We start from the raw sequence: 23,013 nt of genomic DNA on the forward strand, positions 1-23,013 counted from the left end.
CTAAGCATGAATGATATAATATTTTTTACAGCTTCACTACTAAAGTGCTATAGCAGTGGAAAAATTCAGTATGTAATTTCAATATTAAGCATTCTCAGATTTATAAAATTGAAAACCCTCCCATTAATTAAGGTTCCATTGTGCTCATCAATTGATTAAAAAATGCATTCACAATTGTTTTAGATTTTAAAAACAAAAGAAAAATTGGACTATGGTGTTACAAATACAAACCCTGTCTTTATTTAAAGGGAATCAATTATTCTCAGTGGTCTAAGAAAAGTGATGTATGAATCTTAGTAAGTTTTTACACTATGGCTGGATTATTTTTATGAAATCCTTTGTCACCTAAGAAAAATGTAAGCATTACTATGTTGGTTTTTTTTTTATGACTATAATTTTTAAATTGGAGAATATGGACACTGGTTGGTTGAAAACACCAGATATTGAGTGTAATCTCTGTTAAGAAGATGATGAAATGCATGATTACCAGGGTCTTCAGGCTCCTGGATACTGCATATATTGGTTAATGTTAACCCCTGACTTACTTTAGTACAAAGAGGACTTACGAGTTTTGATGTTAAACAGAGTTAAAATCATATCTCTTGATTTATCTGCTTTATAACACGGGGAAAATTAAATCAGCCTGGAGTCTCAGTTTCCTTAACTGTAAATTGAGGGGAGCGTGGGGGAGTGCTACTTACTCCATAGAATTGTTTAGTTACTTTAATTACATAACAGAGAGAAGGCATCTTTCATAGTGCCTTATGTAGTGTCAGCCAATTATTTTTCTTTTCTTTCTTTGGTTTATTAATCTGTCGAAAATATACTCAATGTAAAAGTTGAGAAACTATATATCTCCTTGACTTCACTTTCACAGGTTGGTTGTCTACCAGCTGTAGGATTATTTGGGAACTAAATTAAAGATCATAGATGTCTTAGACAACCCAGAATGAGAAAAGTGACAGATACGTTCTTCAACTGAGTTTTCTCTATGGCAGCCTAATATGTTGTCCTTCACTGCATTAGAAATGTTTATATAAAAGGATTTTTAAATTGGTCCTCTTGCTACATATGCTATTTATAGAATATATTATCTTAATTTGATGCACATACCAACCCTCTGATGACACTTGACTTTCAGCTTTCATTCATTCATTGATTTACTTGTTTACTTGTGAACTCCAAACTACTTACTAAATGCCTATTTCCAGCATGCTGGAAGCAGGATGAACTATTTCTGCCCTCAACACCAAGATGATTATGAGAAAGCAGATAATTAAGCAAGTAGTGATTTAGGATTGAAAATTTCTATCCTAACAGTTCCTCCAGGATTCTTTGGAGGATTCATGTATGAACAAGCTATTTTATTTGCATAGAAGTATATCTCATAACATCAGGAATGTGGCATTATACTAGTTCTAGTTATTTATATTGCAAAGATGAAATTTTTATAATAGTGTTATTGAGATATATATAATTATATATGTTCAGAATTGTGTAACCATTACCACTAATTTTGAACATTTAAACACTCCAATAAGAAACCCATATCAATTAGTAGTCATAGTAGATTCCATCCTATATTCAAGCCTACAAGTGTTAACCCATTTTGTGTATCTGGATTTGTCTGTCCTTCACATTTTATATAAATGCAATCATACAGTATGTGACCTTTGTCACTGGCTCTTTTCACTGAGTATATATATTTTTCTGTATGGGCTGTCAGGCTACAAACCATTCTTAGTGCCCACTGTTCTGAGCACTGAGCATAGAAATAGCCACTTCCTCTTTGCCCTGACGTCACAGGTGCAGCACAGCAGCTGCCTCCGTAGTGCCAGCAGATTCAGCACCTGCAGGGCACTGAGCATAATATTTTTAAGGCTCCTTAATGTTTTATCAACATCTGTAATTCATTCTTTTGAATGCAGACTAATATTCCATTGTATGGATATACCACATTATGTTTATCCATTCATCACTTGATTGGCATTTGGGTTTTTCCACTTAGGAAAGTTACTAATACTGCTGCTATGAACATTCATGTACAAGTCTATGTGTGAACATGTATTTACTTTTTTCTTGGGGGTATATCTGGTAGCAAGATTATAGGTCATACGGCAACTATGTATTTAACATCTTGAGGACCTTCAGTATGTTTTCCTAAATAGCTGTATCATTTACAATCCCAACAGCAGTACAGGCAGGTTTCAACTTCTCCATATCCCTCACCAGCACTTTTCTTTTCTGCTGTTGTTATTATTTCACTTCTCAGTGCATATGAAGTGGTATTCCATTTTGGTTTTGATTTCCCAAATGACTAATGAGGATTAGCATTATTTCATGTACTTATTGGTCATTTATACATCTTCTTTGGAGAAATATTTAGTCAAATCCTTTGACCATTTTTAAATTGGATTATTTGCCTTTTATTGACTTGTATAAATTCCTCATGTGTTCAAAGTACAATTGGTATCATATCTAAGAAGGTCTTGACTAATCCAAAATTATAAAGATTTTCTTCTAGGAGTGTTATAGTTTTATTTTATTTTTTATTTATTTAGAAAATTAAATTTAACAGGGTGACATTGATCAACAGGAGTACATAGATTTCAGGTAAACATCTCCACATCATTTGAACAATTGATTATGTTGTATACCTCTCACCCAAAGTCAAATAATTGTCCATCACCCTATATTTGTCCCTCTTTACACCCTAGTGTTATAGTTTTAACTCTTACATTTAAATATGAACCATTTTTGCTTCATTCTCTTTATATGGTAAAAGGTAGGGTATCAGCTTTATTCTTCTGTAGGTGGATATCCACTTGTCCCAGCACCATTTGTTGAGAAAACTATTCTATCACCCATTGAATTGTCCTGGCACTTTTTCAGAACTCAACTGACCATAAATGTGTAAAGGTTTCTTTTTGTACTTTCAATTTTATTCTAGAGCTCTGTGTGTTTATCCTTATGTTGATATCACACTGCCTTATAGTAAGTTTCAAAATCAGGAAGTGAAAGTCTTCCAGCATTATTCTTTGCAAGATTGTTTTGGCTCTTCTGGGTGCTTGGCATTTTCACATGAATTTTAGGAATTGTTTGTCAGTTTTGCCAAAAAAATGTAATTTGTCTTTTATAAGGATTTTGTTGACTATGTAGATCAAATTGAGGAGTATTGCCATCTTAACAATATTAAATCTTCCGATTCATGAACATATGATGTTTCCAGTTATTTATTTATTTAAAAAAATTATTGGGGTGACATTGGTTGACAAAATTATACAGGTTTTAACGATTTAGTAAGTCTTTTTTAAAATTACTTCCAACAGTGTTCATGATTTTTGGAATATAAGTTTTGCACTTTTTTTGTTAAATTTATTGCAAACAATTTTCTTTTGATATTTTAATGTAATTGTTTTCTTAAATTTATTTTTGGATTTTTCATTCATAGTATATAGAAACAAAATTGATTTTTTTTTTGTATTTTTCTGAAGCTAGAAACGAGGAGAGACAGTCAGACAGACTCCCGCATGCGCCCGACCAGGATCCACCCAGCACGCCCACCAGGGACGACGCTCTGCCCACCAGGGGGCGATGCTCTGCCCCTCTGGGGCGTCGCTCTGCCGCGACCAGAGCCACTCTAGCACCTGGGGCAGAAGCCAAGGAGCCATCCCCAGCGCCCGGGCCATCTTTGCTCCAATGGAGCCTCGGCTGCGGGAGGGGAAGAGAGAGACAGAGAGGAAGGAGGGGGGGTGGAGAAGCAAATGGGCACTTCTCCTATGTGCCCTGGCCGGGAATCGAACCCGGGTCCCCCGCACGCCAGGCAGACGCTCTACCGCTGAGCCAACCGGCCAGGGCCAAAATTGATTTTTATTTATTGATTTACCTTTTAATCTAAGGAAGATTATTAGAACCTTCATTTATTGGTTCTACTATATAGTTATTTTACAGATTCTTTGGGATTTTCTCTATATGTCATCTTTCATCTGTGAACACAGATCATTTGATTTATTCTTTTCTAAACTGAAAGCTCTTTTTGTTTCGTGGCATACTTTTTCCATATAAAACTGCCTGTACAATGTTCAGTAGCTATGTGGATATTCTTATCTTGTACCTGACCACAGAGAAAACGCTGACTTTCACCATTAAGTACATCAGCTGTGGGGACTTTTTGTGGATGGCCTTTACCAAACTGAGGAGTTTACCTTCTCTTCCTATATTGTGTTCTTTTTTATTATTATTAAAGATGTTGGTTTTTGTCAAATGTTTTTCCTGCATCTGTTGTTTTGCTGTAATTTTTCTAAATGCTTTATGTCCTTTTGTTTCTCTGTTCTACGTTTTGATTCTACATTCCTCTTTGTTGATTATATGTAATCTGTGTGCTATTTTATTCCCTTTAAAATTTGTTTTATATATATATATATTGTTAGTAGCTACCCTGAGGATAACATTACTTATCATAATATGATGTACATTAATAGTAATTTTATTTCTATATTATAAAAAACCTTTGTTCTAGTGAAGTTCTGTTTTACCCTCTTTTGTGCTGCTGCTGTCATACAAATGACATTTTTCTGCGTTAAAAGCTCCCATCAACCCTATTTAATAATTCTTTATTCAGTTTTTTAAGTCTGTGAGAAATGTTACAAACAAAAATAGAATGTATGGCTATTTATATTTACTTATGCAGTTAGTTACCTTTTGATGTTCTTTATTTCTTCATTTGGATTTGAGTTACCATCTACTGTTTCTTCATTTTAGTCTTAAAGATACTCTAGAGCAAGCTTGCCAGCATACAAAAAATGAAAAAAACTCTCAGGTTTTGTTCACCTGAGAATGTCTTCACTTGTTCATTTTGAAAGGATAAATTACCAGACCTAGAATTCTTGGTTAACAGTCTTCTTTCAGCACTTTGATTATGTCATCCTTCTGTCCTTCATGATTTCTGATGATTTCTCAGCTATTAATGTTTCTGAGGATTTCTTGTATGTGATGAATCATTTTTCTCACTTTTATAAAATGTCTTTCTCTTTCAGTAGTTTAACTGCGATGTGCCTACACGTGGATATCTCAGTTTATCCTATTTGGAATTTACGAAGATTCTTGAATGGATAGATCATTTTGCCTCAAAGTTTGAAATTGTTGCCATTATTTCTTTTTTTTAATTATTATTAAATTTAATGCAGTGACATTGATAAATCAGGGTACATATGTTGAGAGAAAACATCTCCAGATTATTTTGACATTTGATTGTGCTGTATACCCCTCACCCAAAGTCAAATTGTCTTCTGACACCTTCTATCTGGTTTTCTTTGTGCCCCTCCCCTCCCCCAGCCCCTCTCTCCTTCCTCGCCCTGTCCCCCCTCCCCCCACCCCAGCCCCATTGCCATCACATTCTTGTTCATGTCTCTGAGTCTCATTTTTATGTCCCATCTATATATGGATTCATATAGTTCTTAGTTTTTTCTGATTTACTTATTTCACTCTGTATAATGTTATCAAGATCCATCCATGTTATTGTAAATGATCTCATGTCATCATTTCTTATGGCTGAGTAGTATTCCACAGTATATATGTACCAAAGCTTTTTAATCCACTCGTCCTCTGACGGACACTTGGTATGTTTCCAGATCTTCGCTATTGTGAACAATGCTGCCACAAACATGGGGGTGCATTTCTCCTTTTGAGCTGTTCTATGGTGTTCTTGGAGTATATTCCTAAAAGTGGGATAGCTGGGTCAAAAGGCAGTTTGATTTTCAGTTTTTTGAGGAATCTCAAAAAGAGGCTGCACCAGTCTGCATTCCCACCCGCAGTGCAGGAAGGTTCCCTTTTCTCCACATCCTCGCCAGCACTTATTTTGTGTTGTTTTGTTGATGAGCGCCATTCTGGCTGGAGTGAGGTGATATCTCATTGTAGTTTTAATTTGCATTTCTCTAATCATTAGTGATGTTGAGCATTTTTTCATATGCCTATTGGCCATCTGTATGTCCTCTTTGGAAAAGTGTCTATTCATTTCTTTTTCCCATTTTTTGATTGGATTCTTTGTCTTCCTGGTGTTGAGATTTACAAGTTCTTTATAAATTTTGGTTATTAACCCCTTATCAGACATATTGTCAAATATGTTCTCCCATTGTATAGTTTGTCTTCTTCTTCTGTTCTTATTGTCTTTAGCTGTGCAAAAGCTTTTTAGTTTGATATAGTCCCATTTGTTTATCCTGTCTTTTATTTCACTTCCCCGTGGAGATAAATCAGCAAATATATTGCTCTGAGAGATGTCTGAGAGCTTACTGCCTATGTTTTCTTTTAAGATGCTTATGGTTTAACGGCCTACATTTAAGTCTCTTATCCATTTTGAGTTTATTTTTGTGAATGGTGTAAGCTGGTAATCTAGTTTCATTTCTTTGCAAGTAGCTGTCCAATTTTCCCAACACCATTTGTTAAAGAGGCTGTCTTTACTCCATTGTATTTCCTTACTTCCTTTGTCAAATATCAGTTGTCCATAGAGCTAAGGGTTTATTTCTGGGTTCTCTGTTCTGTTCCATTGATCTATATACCTGTTCTTATGCCAGTACCAGTCTGTTATGAGTACAATGGCCTTGTAGTATAACTTGATATCAGGAAGTGTGATACTTCCCACTTTATTCTTCTTTTTTAAGATTGCTGAGGCTATTCCTGTTCTTTTTTGGTTCCATATAAATTTTTGTAATATGTGATCTATATCTTTGAAGTATGTCATTGGTATTTTAATTGGTATTGCATTGAATTTATAGATTGCTTTGGGTAATATAGACATTTTAATGTTGTTTATTCTTCCTGACCATGAGCATGGTATATGCTTCCACTTGTTTGTATCTTCCTTGATTTCTTTTATCAATGCTTTGTAATTTTTCGAGTACAAGTCTTTAGTCTCCTTGGTTAAGTTTACTCCTCGGTATTTTATTGTTTTGGTTGTAATAGTAAAGAGGATTGTTTCCTTAATTTCTCTTTCTGACTGTTCATTGTTGGTGTATAAAAATGCCTCTGATTTCTGAGTATTGATTTTATATCCTGCCACTTTTCTGAATTCATTTATCAGGTCCAGTAGTTTTTTGACTGAGACTTTAGGGTTTTCTATATACAGTATCATATCACCTGCAAATAATGATAGTTTTACTTTTCTTTTCCAACTTGAATGCCTTTTATTTCTTCTTCTTGTCTGATTGCTGTGGCTAGGACTTCCAGGACTATGTTGAATGGGAGTGATGAAAGGGGGCACCCCTGCCTTGTTCCTGATCTTAAGGGGATTGCTTTTAATTTGTGCCCATTGAGTATGATGTTGGCTGTGGGTTTGTCATAGATGGCTTTTATCATGTTGAGGTATGTTCCCTGTATTCCCACTTTGCTGAGAGTTTTGATCATGAATGGGTGCTGGATTTTATCAAATGCTTTTTCTGCATCTATTGAAATTATCATATGGTTTTTCTCCTTCTTTTTGTTTATGTGATGAATCACATTGATTGATTTGCAAATATTGTAACAGCCTTGCCTCCCCAGAATGAATCCCACTTGATCATGGTGTATGATTTTTTCCATATATTGTTGGATCCGGTTTGCTAATATTTTGTTGAGGATGTTAGCATCTATATTCATCAGAGATATTGGCCTATAATTTTCTTTCTTTGTGTTATGTTGGCCTGGTTTTGGAATGAGAATTATGCTCACCTCATAAAAGGAGCTTGGAAGTCTTCCTTCCTCTTGAATTTTTTGAAATAGTTTGAGAAGGATAGGAGTTAGTTCTTCTTTGAATATTTGGTAGAATTTAGTTGTGAAGCCATCAGGCCCCGGACTTTTCTTTGTTAGGAGTTTTTTGATAACTGTTTTGATCTCATTAGTTGTAAACGGTCTGTTTAGGTTTTCTGATTCTTCCAGATTGATTTTTGGAAGATTGTAGGTTTCAAGAAATTTGTCCATTTCATCTAGGTTGTCTAGTTTTTTGGCATACAGTCCTTCATAGTATTTTCTTACAATATTTTGTATTTCTGTTGTGTCAGAAATACAGTTGTTATTTCTCCACTCTCATTTTTTATTTTATTTATTTGAGTTCTCTCTCTCTTTTTCTTGGTGATTCTAGTTAAAGGTTCATCAATCTTGTTTACCTTTTCAAATAACCAGCTCCTAGTTTTATTGATCCTCTGTATTGTTTCTTTAGCCTCTATGGCATTTATTTCTGCTCTGATCTTTATTATGTCCTTCCTTCTACTACATATAAGCTTTATTTGCTGTTCTTTTTCTAGTTCTTTTAGATGCAGGGTTAGGTTGTTTATTTGAGCTTTTTCTAGCTTCTTAAAGTTTGTCTGTAGTGCTATGAACTTCCCTCTCAGTACTGCTTTTGCTGTGTCCCATAAATTTTGAGTTGTTGTATGCTCATTGTCATTCGTTTCTAGGAATTTTTAAATTTCTTCTTTGATCTCATTCTTAATCCATTCATTATTTAACAACCTGCTATTGAGTTTCCATGTGTTTGAGAATTTTTGAGCTTTTCTGTTGTGGTTGATTTCTAGTTTCATGCTGTTCTGATTGGAGAAAGTGCTTGATATGATTTCAATCTTCTTAAATTTGTTGAAACCACTTTTGTGCACTAACATGTGGTCTATCCTAGAGAATGTACCATGCACACTTGAAAAGAATGTATATTCTATTTTTTTTAATAATTTTATTTTTAATGGGGTGACATCAATAAATCAGGATACATATATTCAAAGATAACAACTCCAGGTTATCTTGTCATTCACTTATGTTGCATACCCATCACCCAAAGTAAGATTGTCCTCTGTCACCTTCTATCTAGTTTTCTTTGTGCCCCTCCCCCTCCCCCTTTCCCTCTCCCTTTCCCCCCTCACCCCATAACCACCACACTCTTAATCAATGTCTCTTAGTTTCACTTTTAAGTCCCACCTACGTATGGAATAATGCAGTTCTTGTTTTTTTCTGATTTACTTATTTCACTTCGTATAATGTTATCAAGATCCCACCATTTTGCTGTAAATGACCCGATGTCATCATTTCTTATGGCTGAGTAGTATTCCATAGTGTATATGTGCCACATCTTCTTTATCCAGTCATCTATTGATGGGATTTTTGGTTGTTTCCATGTCTTGGCCACTGAAACAATGCTGCAATGAACATGGGGCTACATGTGTCTTTACGTATCAATGTCTCTGAGTTTTGGGGGTATATACCCAGTAGAGGGATTGCTGGGTCATAAGGTAATTCTATTTTCAGTTTTTTGAGGAACCACCATACTTTCTTCCATAATGGTTGTACTACTTTACATTCCCACCAACAGTGGATGAGGGTTCCTTTTTCGCCACAGCCTCTCCAACATTTGCTACCTGTCTTGTTAATAATAGCTAATCTAACAGGTGTGAGGTGGTATCTCATTGCAGTTTTGATTTGCATTTCTCTAATAACTAATGAAGATGAGCATCTTTTCATATATCTGTTGGCCATTTGTATTTCTTCCTGGGAGAAGTGTCTGTTCATGTCCTCTTCCCATTTTTTTATTGGATTGTTTGTTTGTTTGTTGTTGAGTTTTATGTGTTCTTTGTATATTTTGGATATTAGGCCCTTATCTGAGCTGTTGTTTGAAATTATCATTTCCCATTTAGTTGGCTGTCTGTTTATTTTGTTATCAGTTTCTTTTGCTGAGCAAAAACTTCTTAGTCTGATGTAGTCCCATTCATTAATTTTTGCCTTCACTTCTCTTGCCTTTGGAGTCAAATTCATAAAATGCTCTTTAAAACCCAGGTCCATGAGTTGAGTACCTATGTCTTCTTCTATGTACTTAATTGTTTCAGGTCTTATGTTTAGATCTTTGATCCATTTTGAGTTAATTTTAGTACAGGGTGATAGACTATAGTCTAGTTTCAAAGAATGTATATTCTTCTGCTTTAGGGTGAAAGGTTCTGAAGATATCTATTAAATCGAGTTGATCTAGTGTGCCCAATAAGTCTGCTGTTTCTTTGTTAATTTTCTTTCTTGAGGATCTATCTAGTGATGTTAGTAGGGTATTGAAATCCCCTACTATTATATTGCTGTTGATCTTGCCCTTTAAATCCATCAAAGTCTGCTTTATATATTTAGTTGTTCCTATATTAGGTGCATAGATATTTATAATAGTTATATCTTCCTGTTGGATTACTCCCTTTATCATTATGTAGTGGCCTTCTTTATTTCTTACTATATCCCTTGTTTTAAAGTCCAATTTGTCTGATATTAGTATTGCTACCCCAGCTCTTTTTTCATTTCCATTTGCATGAAGTGTTTTTTTTTCCATCCTTTTACCTTCAATCTATATGTATCTTTTGTTTTAAGGTGTGTCTCTTGTAGACAGCATATGTACGGGTTCTGTTTTCTTATCCATGCAACTACCCTATGTCTTTTGAATGGGTCATTTAAGCCATTTACATTTAAGATTATTATTGATATGTACAATAGTTGTTTATTGCCATTTTATTCTTTAAAGCTGTATTCCTTTTTTGCTATATATTTTCCCACTTTGATCTGTTTACAACAGGCCCCTTAACATTTCTTGCAGCGTTGGTTTGGTTGTAATGAATTCCTTGAGTTGTTTTTTGTCTGGGAAACTTTTTATTTCTCCTTCGATTTTAAACGATAGCCTTGCTGGATGAAGTAGTCTTGGTTGTAGGTTCTTGTTCTGCATTACTTTGAATATTTCTTGCCATTCCCTTCTGGCTTCAAGTGTTTCTGTTGAGAAGTCAGATGTCATCCTTATGGGGGCTCCTTTGTAGGTAATAGTCTTTTTTTCTCTAGCAGCTTTTAATATTTTCTTTTTATTGCTTAGCTTTGGTATTTTAATTATGATGTGTCTTGGTGTAGGTTTCTTTGGGTTTCTCTTTAATGGAGTCCTCTGTGCTTCTTGAACTTGTGAGAGTTTCTGCTGCATTAATTTAGGGAAGTTTTCAGCTATGATATGATTGAACAAAGTCTCTATCCCTTGTTCTTTTTCTTCTTCTTCAGGAACCCCTATGATGCGGATGTTATTTCTCTTCATGTTGTCACAGAGCTCTCTAAGAGTTTCCTCAGACTTTTTGAGTCTCTTTTCTTTTTTCTTCTCTGCTTTCATGCCTTCATTCCAGTTGTCTTCCAACTTGCTTATCTGATCCTCAGCTCTATCTATCTTGTTTTTAATTCCTTCCATTGTGGTCTTTATTTCTGATATTGTATTTGTCATCTCCGACTGATTCTTTTTTATACTTGCTATTTCTTTATTTAGGTGTTCATAATGACCATCCATTGTTGTTCTAAGATCCCTAAGCATCCTTACACTCATTATTTTGAACTCCGCATCTGTAGATTTGATTATTTCCATATCACTCAGTTCATCTCCTGAAGGTTTCATTTGTATTGCACTTTTTTGTCTTCTCATTATCTGTGTTTTTTTTTTTTTGTAGAGTTGGTTGAGTCTAGGCTTGGTATTGTCTGCCTCCAGTTTTCAGTTGTGTTATTTCTAGGTCTTCTTGGGTTGGTATCACCTATTATTTGTAATCCACTTTCGGATTTGGGCAGCTTTGAAGTCTTGATTTGTTTGTTTTCTTAACAGGTGATAGTCTTGTTTACTGATCTCATCAGGGGGCTTCCTTGAAACTGTATCCAGGAATGCGGTGGGTGTAACCTGAGACTCTGAAAGCCTCTTCCACCAACTAATCTCTCTGGAGCCAGGGTGTTTTCTCAGCTTCAGTAGGGGGAGGTGTATCTCAGATCTCCATGGAGACCTGAGTTACTGCCCCTCCTCCCCACTTCTTGTTTTCTGCTGTGTCTTATTGAGATTAGAGCTGGAGATACGTCTGGAGATCTCTGATCTGGAAGCAATTCAGTACTGTTTTGTGGGGAAAGATCAGTCCCTCCCCCAGCTATGGCTACCTCCAGCATGGATGAATCAGCTTTTTTTAGATAGTTTCCTGCATTCCTTACCTCCTCACAGTCTGTCCCTCTCTCTTTCCTTTCCACTTGGGAGATAAGCTAGTCTTTTCAACACTCCTCGCTCCCTGGTCACCAGGCAAGTGGCTGTGAGTAGTATTTTCTGCTCTTTTCCCTGGGGAGAGATCCCCTCTGGGCTTTCAGCCTCTCTCCCCCCCTCCGTTCCTGTAAGCAGGGGAGATTCAGGCATTCCCTACCAGGTTTGTTGTGGCTTCTTCTTTGCTTCTTGGTTTTTGAGAGCTGTTCTTGTAGTCCAGAGTTGGTTTTTCATGCTGATTTTTCCTAAATTGATTTGTATTCCAGTTTGGTGGTGAGAGCTGGGCGTCTGTGCATCCACCTACTCCACTGCCATCTGCAGTGTCGCCACCAGTATTTCTCTAAATACTTCTTCTGCCCATTTCTGACTCACTTCTGCTTCTATGACTCTTATTACATATATGTTGATATGTTTCTGTTTTCCCACAGTTCTCTGCAGAGCAATTTATTTTTCTTCATTGTTTCTCTGTTATTTAGACCACACAATCTCATTTGACCTGTCTTAAGTTTATTTGAATCTTCCTTCTGCCATCTTAAATCTGTGGTTGAGCCCTTCTAGTGAATTTTTTATTTCCATTATTCTACTTTTCAACTTCAGAATTTCTATTTGGTTCTTTCTATATTTTTTATGTCTTTATTAATAGTCTGTTTTTGGTCTGACATCATCTCTTGTATTTTTTAAATTCTTTACGTATGGTTTCTTCTAGTCTTTAAACATCCTCATACTAGCTGATTTAACATTTTTCCTAAGGTAGCCAACATTTGGGCTTCCTTTAAATATTTTTTTTCTGTTGACTGCTTATTTCCTATGGGCCATACCTTCCTGTTTCATCCCATATCATTTATATTTATACACACACACATACACATATATATGTATACATATGTATATATGTGTATTTGTTGTTGTTAAAAACTGGACATTTTTAGTAATATAATGGATTAATTTTCAATTCTGGGACACATTATATTCTCCCAAGTTTGTTGTTGCTAGGTGTTGTCACTGTTGCCGCTGCTGTTTTTTGTTTGTTTGTATCTTCCTGGGTGGGCACTCCTGTAAAGTCTGTATTCTTTGTCAAGTACAGCCACTGAAGTTTCAGCTCAATTAATGGTGCTCTAATGATTTGACTGAGAGCTCTTTAAATGCCTTGAACCAATGAACAGTAATTGCCAGGGGACTCTGTGTATGTTGGGTATGCAGTCAACAACCTTGCAGTCTACAGCTCTTGTTTACCTTCACTTCCTGCTTTTGCAGCATCTCAAGAGGAGACAGAGACTAGAGCTTTGTCATGTGTCTTCGGTATATTCTCCGCCTGCACATCTATGGGTGTGGCCTTCTAGATTCAAAGTACTATATCAGAAATTTTCAAAGACCCTCCAAAGATATCTCATTTCCCACTTTTTCCCTTTAGGTTTTCTGGTCATCTTCTTGCTAGCCCCAACAGATATCATTACCACAGGCAACTTATGGTGTTAAATAATCACCAGTGGTTGTTTTAATCAAATGTCCACAATGATTTAGCTATGAGTCCTGTCAAATAAAGACAAGCCCTGAGAATGGGATTTTCCCAGGGACTTGTCAAACAGATCTAATAATGATAGTTTGCTAAAGGTGGGGCTTTTGAAGGAGCCTCAAACCCATTCTGTTGCCTTCTGTGTTTGATAATAGTTGGTTGTCACAGTTACTGTAGTTTCAAGAATGTTGATTTCCTAGGTTTATGAGAAATTTTACATAAGGGCATAGGAATAGGGCAAGGTGAAATGCTGCAAAGCTTGATATTCTTACATAAAGTCAGCCATTTTTCTTACTTGAATATTTATCATATTATTGCAAGATTTGGTTAATTTTCAGGGTTCTGTCAAAGCTGCTTTTTGGCAAATTTTGCTTTCACAGAGGCGTATATTTTCAGAGTTCCTTATTCCACCACTCCAGAACTATTTCTCCACAACATAATTTTTTAAAATTCAACTGTGATCTCTTATAAAATGTGACCTTGATGTGGTCGCTTATACTAGATAAGCGAGTATAGTTTGGAGTGGTGATATCATTGGCAAGATCTTTGTGTGCATAGGAAGAGTCTTCCCTGGACTTTCTCGGGGAAGTGTGATATTGACACTTAAAGTGACTAGTTTAGTATTCATCTGTTTCTATAACTCTAGAGCAGGGGTCCCCAAACTATGGTCCGCGGGCCGCATGCGGCCCCCTGAGGCCATTTATCTGGCCCCCGCTGCACTTCTTGAAGGGGCACCTCTTTCATTGGTCAGTGAGAGGAGCATAGTTCCCATTGAAATACTGGTCAGTTTGTTGATTTAAATTTATTTGTTCTTTGTTTTAAATATTGTATTTGTTCCCATTTTGTTTTTTACTTTAAAATAAGATATGTGCAGTGTGCATAGGGATTTGTTCATAGTTTTTTTTATAGTACAGCCCTCCAACAGTCTGAGGGACAGTGAACTGGCCCCCTGTGTAAAAAGTTTGGGGACCCCTGCTCTAGAGTGTGGTTGTCTCTTTTGTAGCTCATACTGTATTTTCACACTGATGGAAGATCAAATAATGACATTTTTTTGTTGTTACAACAAGCAGAGATTTATCTTGTAACTTATATACTTATCATAATATAAAATGTAGTGTAAACACCAACCATCTCCCTTTATTATAAGAGCATATGTGCCAAGATAGCCATTTTATTATAAAGCATAATGTACATAAAATGACTCATGTGATACAACCACTTTGAGGGCACCACGCCTAAGATAAATAAAAATAAAAATCAATGAACTTTTATTTTGCTTCCATCTTCTTCACCAAAGAGATGAGTCATAAACTTGGAAAGGGTAAAGTAAATAGTAATGATAGAGCCCAGATCCTTGAAAACACTGGTAGTATCCAGGCCCAGGGAAGCATTCCTGAGTCCTGAAAAAATGTGCCCAGGTGACAGAGGAACCAATGTCGATTACTGATGAGAAATAGTGGAGCAGGTGAAAGAAATGTCAGAAAACTGAAATTGGAAAATTAGTCTCATTTTTCAATAGGAGAAGGAACTAAAGCTAGGTGAAAATAAAACTAAATCTCAGAAGAATATTTTAGATTGGTTAAATCACTGGTAAAATTTACTCTAACTACCATGTAGAGAGTATGTTGATTTTTACAAAATTCAAAAAGTATATTATGAAATTCTTGTGGACAAGATAGTTGTATAACTATAACCAAAGTGATGAACACTTTAATGTCATTCTTGATTTCCCATTGGGCTGCTGCTGAACTCTGTTATTTTTGTCCCTCGCTTGCTAAAGGCATACTTATAAAATGTACAGTTTGCAATATTATGAGGAACATAGTCATATATCAAATAGCAGAAAAGAGAATGAAGAGTATCTTTATTGTAGAGAAAAACCAAGACGATGAAATATAAGAGAAGACAATGTTAATCTCCTACATTTAAGTTCTACTGTTAAATTATGTAAAATCAGAAAATGGGCCTTTTCTTTTTTTAGTTGTTAATAAGAAAAAGATTTTTTAGTGAAACACTGCATAGAATAGGAGACTTTATGATGTTTGAGTTCTTTTTCAATGCTAATATTTGGAGAATATATATATTTTTTTATTTAAAGAAAATTTGGAACATTTTAATAACTGACAGGAATCATATAGGTATAAAACATATACTATTAAATCCTTACATTCTGAGGTGAAGCATTTATTTTTATCTGTTTCATTTTCTTCCATAATTCTTTCTTTATCCTGGTGACCAATATCAGTAAAACCTAATATTAGATGGAGTATAACTCTTAAAGCAATCAGTATGCCTGTATAGACTTCATATAACTCCTTCAGTGCTGGCAATCAAAAGCCTATGCTAAAAATAACATCAAAGAAAAATAATTTAATGTTGTTTTTCTGAAATAACTTTTAAGTATGCAAATTGAACCATCACTATCTTAAATTGTAACTATGTGATTCCACCTAATGAAAGAAACTAAATGAATCCATGTTAATTCATTATTGGTATGTGCAGAACAAGAAGAACAAATCACACAAATTTTCCCATTTAATTATTGTGCTAGAAATTCATTGTCATATTATTGACCTATTTGGTCATGCCCAAGTTAATCATGTCTGAACCTTTCCCAGTGGGAAATAAGCTTGTTCACTTCCTGTCTTGCAAGAATATCAACTAAAACTCACTCTCATATGCTGAAAGCCCTATCACTACAACCTCCTGTAACTATCATCTCCAACAGCGAGACTGCAGTCTGCAGTGAGCCCAGGAGACTTAGTGTCAGAAACCCATCACTTCCTGTGTCCTTTTTTGTTCCATTCTGCTCAATCATTTTCCACATTAAATTAAACCTAACTCTGTTTGCCAAAACCCTCCCTGCTTTCTCTTTGCAAAGAGCTGTTTTGAAATACTGAAACAGAGTTTGAGTGCAGTAACAGACTAGTAAGCCAGCAACTTTAGTTGCTTATTAAAGTCAAGCATGTGTCTTTGTTTCATGTTGCTAATGATGTGGAACCATAGAGGCCCGAGTATATTTCGCCTGGACGGTGTGGGAGCGAATGCTGAGAGCTCATTACTCGGCTCCCCATTGGAATCCTGCAGACTTCCGCTCATTGAGGAGACTGTGGGGGCTTTGACAGAATTATTATACTGAATATTTTTAGACTCATTAACTATATCACCAAAGCAAAACATCTCTTCCTTAGATGCAAATGGCTGCAGAAACTGTGGCTTTGCTTTAGTTATTGCAGAAAAAAGGATGAAGCTTGAAAACAACTTAAGAAAAAGGCTTTTCATGCCTGAATGTTTGATTCTACAACTTACATTGGGACTGTCTATGGTTGTTTTGCCACATTTCAGCCACTTGTATAAAAGTGCTATTTACAAAGATAAACACTTTCATTTCCCCATATTCAGCAATAATCAGAATCTTATTTTAATTTTCTGACATCGTGTCCTATAACACATTTCTGGATGTGAAGCTCTGACGATTATATTTTGAGCTGAGGGTTATGATATTCATTCCGAAGATTAGAGAGTAACTTTTGGTGCCTGACCTAAATCTAAACTGAGAATGACTATGTAGTTAAAATAATAATTTGGGGGAATAGCTGTTCTTTAATTCGGGAATTGTAACATATGCCATCTGGCATGAAAGATGACACACTGTCTTAGATCATTATAATACCTTAACACAGCAGTCTGATTTAAAGTTGGAGAACAGGGAAGGAATTTTAACCTACCTCCAAACTGTCTTGCTCTTGTGAATTTCAGTTCAACTTTAATATTACTTTATTGAGACTTTGGTGATCTAATTTAGGCTTAAGAAGCCCTTAAAGAAAAAAATTATGCATACCTTATAATTAATTCTTTAAAGCAAAGGACAGAGAACTACATTTATGGTGCCATTTGCTATGGAAGTTAAGTTGACTCTATACAGAATTTTATATTTCTGGAAATAGTTAAGTTTTGGTACTTTGATGAAGAGTCTTCAATTTTGTATGTGTTGTTTACACGTGTGCCAAAAAATTGCCATCTCCAGCACCTAGGCTGAGATGTTTTCCCTGGGCGTTTAAACACTGAGATTTGATTTGAAATATTTCATACTTTAATGAAAAAATTGTTGTTTATACACTAATATTCAATGCTTTGGAAGAAATACCCTTCGATTTTATTTGCGGTTCATTTCCCACACTACAGTGCTTTGACAATGGTGACAGTGACTTCATACATCAAGAATTTCTCCTGCTTTCCATGACCACCAAGCCTGAGGGGAATACTTTACATCTGAAACACTTTTTCCTTTGGGATTCCACCATTAGAATAACAGGTCTTATCAGTAGCCCATTGTGAAATGGAACTTCTAGAATGGTAAAGACAGAAGAAAAGGAAAAGAATGTCTAAAAAGCAAACATGTAATGATAAAACTGCAAAACTGGGAATTTTGTATGCATATTAAATTTATACTGTATCTTTTAGAACTTTATTACCTTTTCATAAAAAATTTTAAGGCCCTAGTTTTTGCTAATATTAAGTGCATAAGAAACATTGAATAGTATAAGGTAGAAATATTTAATTTGGAAGATTGGAGGACAGTGATAATGTGGCCAGTGTCATGGAATTGTTTCATGGGTGAGTTCTCTTCACTTAGGAGTCCCAAGGAGATGATTCAAAATTTCTGTCATTGGTTATAACTATTCTAGTCATGAAACAGAATCCCAAAATTCTACATCAATTTCCCCAATTTTTTTGCACTCCTTACAAATAAGAATTCAAAATATAAATATTACCACTACTGAATATAAACTACTATCATTTACTAAAAAATACAGTGTGAATTTCCTAGGTGGAAGGCCTTCTTTAAGGGATTAGAGATACAATAGTGAACAAAACAAACATTCCTGTCCTAGTCAGGGAGACAGCAAAGTAAATCAAATATATACAGTGTTAACCTGGCCAGATGGCTCAGTGGCAGAGCATCAGCCCAGCATGTGGATGTCCTGGGTTTGATTCCCAGTCAGGGCACATAGGAAAAGTGCCCATTTGCTTCTCCACCCCTCCTCCTTTTGCTTCTCTCTCTCTCTCTCTCTCTCTCTTCCCCTCCTGCAGCCATGGCTCAGTTGGAGCGAGTTGGCCTTTGGCACTGAGGATGGTTCTGTGGCCTCTGCCTCAGACACTAAGAAGAACTCGGTTGCTGAGTAACAGAGCAACACCCCAGATGGGCAGAGCATCACCCCCTAGTGAGCTTGCTGGGTGGATCCCAGTCAGAGCGCACGTGTGCATGGGTCTCTGCCTACCCTTCTCTCACTAAATTAAAAAAAGAATATATACTGTGTTAAGAACTAAATCCAGATTGGGGATAGGAAATGTTGAACAGTGGGGATGGGATTCTAGATAGGGTGGTCAGAAAAGGATTATGTGAGACAGGTTCTTTTGAGTAAAGGTATGAGTAATCGAGAGAGCTACCCATGAGACTACTTGGGGAGAGTAGTATAGCTAGGAAAATACAAGGTGCAAAGGGATAATATGAAGGAGAAAAAAAAGAAGACACAGAGAGTAATTAAGAATCATATTATTAGAGTCTTGAAAGAGAATGGATGGATGGATGGATGGATGGATGGATGGATGGATGGATGGACAGATGGAAGAGAGATTTGTTATTTTGTTTTGGGGGATTGTTCAGTTTAGGAATCATGAATTTAGGGTAAAGTTTGAGGAGTAACTTATTTCAGAATCTCAACTACTGAAGTAGAGATGTGATTGATTGGGACTCATTTAAACTGATTCTGTGGTTTCCTATTTTAGGCTGGGAATTAGGAACAAAAAAAGATCTGTCTTTGGCTTTCTTTCATAATCTTAGAAAACAGAAACTTTTTTCAGTTGAGTTTAACTAAGGTTTGGATATAAAGAACCAAGTATATATGTGTGAAAAGCACAATGTGTTGAGATTATATGTAACAATAATTATAATAATTGACAATGAATTTATAATGATAAAATCAAAGGATTAAATACTCCTGTGGGTTTAAAGATCTTTTTTAGTTTGGGTACCAGAAAGAATGAGCTGGCAAGATAACAGGTGAAACTAGAAGACTGACGTATTTGAAATTATGATAATGGATGCCATTATTGAAATTGACTAGGTTATTAGTATAATTCAGGAAAGAAAGCTGAGTACATTGAAGGGCAACCTTAAGGAATCAAGAAATTTAAAATCCAGAAAATTAAAAGAATTGCCTACATAGGTTTTGAAATGTAACAGAAATGATAATGGAGTAATTATTAGAGAGATTGACAGTGGACCAAGAAGAAAACTTTAAGAAATGATTGTTTGTTACCTGTCCGAGAACGAGACAACTAAATGTGGAGGTTAGTGCATAACGATGAAATGGTTTTCAAAGTCTTATGTTTTATGAAGGGTGGAAGAAAAACAAAATGAAAGAGACGCTGATGACCAATTGGATATGTACACCACTCCAGACCCACAGGTGCCAGTGTAAAAGATAGGGGAAGTGTTGCAGTCTGAGTATGAAGGCCATCTGATGGCAGAATTTCCTTTCTCTTGAGATACTTCATTCTCTTTTTCTTAAGGCCTTCAACTAACTAGATGAGATTCATCCATATTATGGAGGACAACATAAAGTCTACTCTACACAAAGTCTGCTGATTTAAGTGTTATTCCTCCCTAAAAAAAACAAAAAAACTTTTCATAGAAACATCTAGAATAGGGTTTTACCAAATTTTGGGGTGCCATGACCTAGACAAGTTGATGTTAAAAAACTTATTCATGGCCTGGCCTGTGGTGGCGCAGTGGATAAAGCGTTGACCTGGAACACCGAAGTTGCCAGTTCAAAGCCTTGGGCTTGCCTGGTCAAGGTACATATGGGAGTTGATGCTTTCTGCTCTTCCCCCCTTCTCTCTCTCTCTCTCTCTCTCTCTCTCTCTCTCTCTCTCTCCTCTCTAAAATGAGTAAATAAAATATAAAAGAAAACAACAAAAAAAACTTATTTACAACTGCCTTGCCTGTCCTCCCATAAAGAGTACAAATATAATAAGGGTTATTTGGTTCATTAAAGAAATTTTACATGAATTTCTAGGATGGAAAGCTTATAATCAAATTACATAGAGTTTTAAATTATACTTTTAAGTCTTTGTAATCTGGAATAAGGTGTGAGTTCTGCCATTTCATTGTCATTTCAAATTTTATCCTATAATATTACATATGCATTCTTTCATTTCTAATGTGTTCCTGCTCTTGGCTCATTTTTTTTCCATTGAGGTATTTTTTAAATTGATTTGTAGTATCTCTTTATGATACATTTTCTACTTTTTGGCCTAACATATTCTGTATATTCAAATTTTGTTATTTTATACAGCATGTATTTTGTATAGCGTTTTAAGTTTTGCTTTCTGTCAAATGCATTCAGATTTTTCTTTGTTATTACTTTTTCTTTGTATACAGAAAATACTTGCACATCTCATGATCAATTAAAAATCCATCTGGATTTTTTCTTGGTTCCCATGGTTTAATTGTTTGTATTTAACTCTTCAGTTCATATTTTACCAGTTTGAAATCATATTATTCTTACAGTTTTATATCCTACTTTATTCATATTACATTATATATTGAACATTTTCCATCAAAGGGATATTATTTAGTGTATGATATATGCTGAAGATATGATTTATAGTCTTCCAGATTTCTAATTTTCTGAACATTGTTGATTTTTTCTGGTTTTTTTAACTTAAGGTAAATCTCTTACACGCTATTCCTATCTCAATGACTTTGATTAAGATTATTTAATATTTCTGTGCTTAAGTTTCCTTGTATATAACAAAGGAAATATAATTGCACCTAAATCAGGTTTGTTGAGAAGATTTAAAATAATAATACATACACAGTGCTTAGAATAGTGCCTGGCAATAAAAATAGCACATTAATATTAAATACTAGAATGATTATATTTACTTTGTAATTATTTGTTTGGATTCATTGGTCCACCTGTTAATTCTTTCACAAATTTCAAACTTTTATTTTTTTGTCTTTGATATATCTTGTAATATGTAATAGGATAGCACCTTTGACTTTATTGTTTCTTCTGTCAAAAATATACATTTTACATCTTTAACATACCAGGTAAATTATTAATTTATTATTAAATATCTCCCTCCAAAAAGTTTTCTTGATATTGAGGAGAAAACTGAGAGGAAACAGTGAAGTTAAATAAGTTTCCCAATATCACAATAATAAGAGCAGGTGCTATGACTAAAACAAAGATAGTCTTTAATGTGAAATTATATTTTTTATTGTTTTTTTTTTTAGAAAGAGAGGAAGAAAGGAAGGGGAGAAAGAAAATGAAAGAGAGAAAGAGAGGAAAACATCAAACTGTTGTTTGACTTATTTATGCATTTATTGGTTAATTTTTGTATGTGCCCTGACCGTGGACCAAATGCACAATTTTAGTGTATCAGACAATGCTCTAACCAACTGAGCTACCCATCCAGGACCTATAAAATTATATTTTTCAATTACTCTTTAGGCATCACATTCAGGACTGATCAACCTTGGGATGCTGAGCCTACAATACACTATACAGATGATGTATTATATAAATATACACCTGAAACCTGTACGTTCTATTAACCAATGTCACTTCAATAAATTCAATCTAAAGAAAAGAGGAGGACCAATCAACCACTCCATTTACTTAAATAAGAATTTCTTTTTGGTAAAATGGAGAAGTCCATGAAAAGAAGATAATTCTATCACATAGTTTAACCCTGATTCTTACTTGCAGGGTTGTTTTATATGTCATAAGTTCTTCCTTCCACTGATAAGCAATCTCATTTATTTGAAATTCAGTACTACATGTAGATTAATGAAATGTTATTTCCAGGGACTGTGACCATACAATTCCTTTTGTTCAGTAGCTGGTTCAGCACAGCACCTATGAAAGATAGTGCAGGGTCATTGCCCAGTGTTATGTGAACTTCTTGGTATACTTTAACTCCTATCATCAATATAGTTAACAACATATTGATATCTTCAAGTAAGTCATTAAAGAAAACCCTGTACCTGTTGGTATTAAACTATGAGTTAGCTGCTCTGGAAATACTGCATAGTATTCTAATCATTAAAATCTGGGGTCCTCTTATTTTTCTTCCTCTTACATCCATGGGAGACATAGATCATCACCACTGGGCTCTTTTTTGCTTAGTACAGGCTAATCCTCCACAACTACCTTAACTTAATGCCCCAGGTAGCTATAGCTAATTCATTAAAATTGAAACTTTAGAAGAAACCTATTTATCTACTCGCTAACTCAAAACTTCAATTGAACAAAGCAATGAACTTTGTTATTATTCTAGATAGTTTTAGCTAGTCTAGGAAGCTTTTCTGTTCAGTTTCATATAAATGAACTACTGTGTATCAACATCCATATTCCTTTTGAATATTTTTACATAAAACTGTAAGTGGTGTATTAATGGGAACATATCT

At 35.1% G+C, this 23,013-nt stretch overlaps 1 protein-coding gene and 1 non-coding gene across 2 annotated transcripts in view; one reads left to right on the forward strand and one right to left on the reverse strand.

The window, feature by feature from the left end:
- The window catches only part of CCDC178 (coiled-coil domain containing 178), a 411,215-nt gene that overhangs the window by 329,093 nt on the left and 59,109 nt on the right, over nucleotides 1–23,013 (forward strand). The gene's annotated exons all lie outside the window — the stretch shown is intronic.
- Nucleotides 1,718–1,853, reverse strand: LOC136315828 (small nucleolar RNA SNORA43). Its single transcript, XR_010727606.1, has one exon. It is a non-coding gene; the product is annotated as a small nucleolar RNA SNORA43 (small nucleolar RNA).

This window comes from Saccopteryx bilineata, chromosome 11 (assembly GCF_036850765.1).
Source record: "Saccopteryx bilineata isolate mSacBil1 chromosome 11, mSacBil1_pri_phased_curated, whole genome shotgun sequence".
In the NCBI taxonomy this organism is placed as follows: domain Eukaryota; kingdom Metazoa; phylum Chordata; class Mammalia; order Chiroptera; family Emballonuridae; genus Saccopteryx; species Saccopteryx bilineata.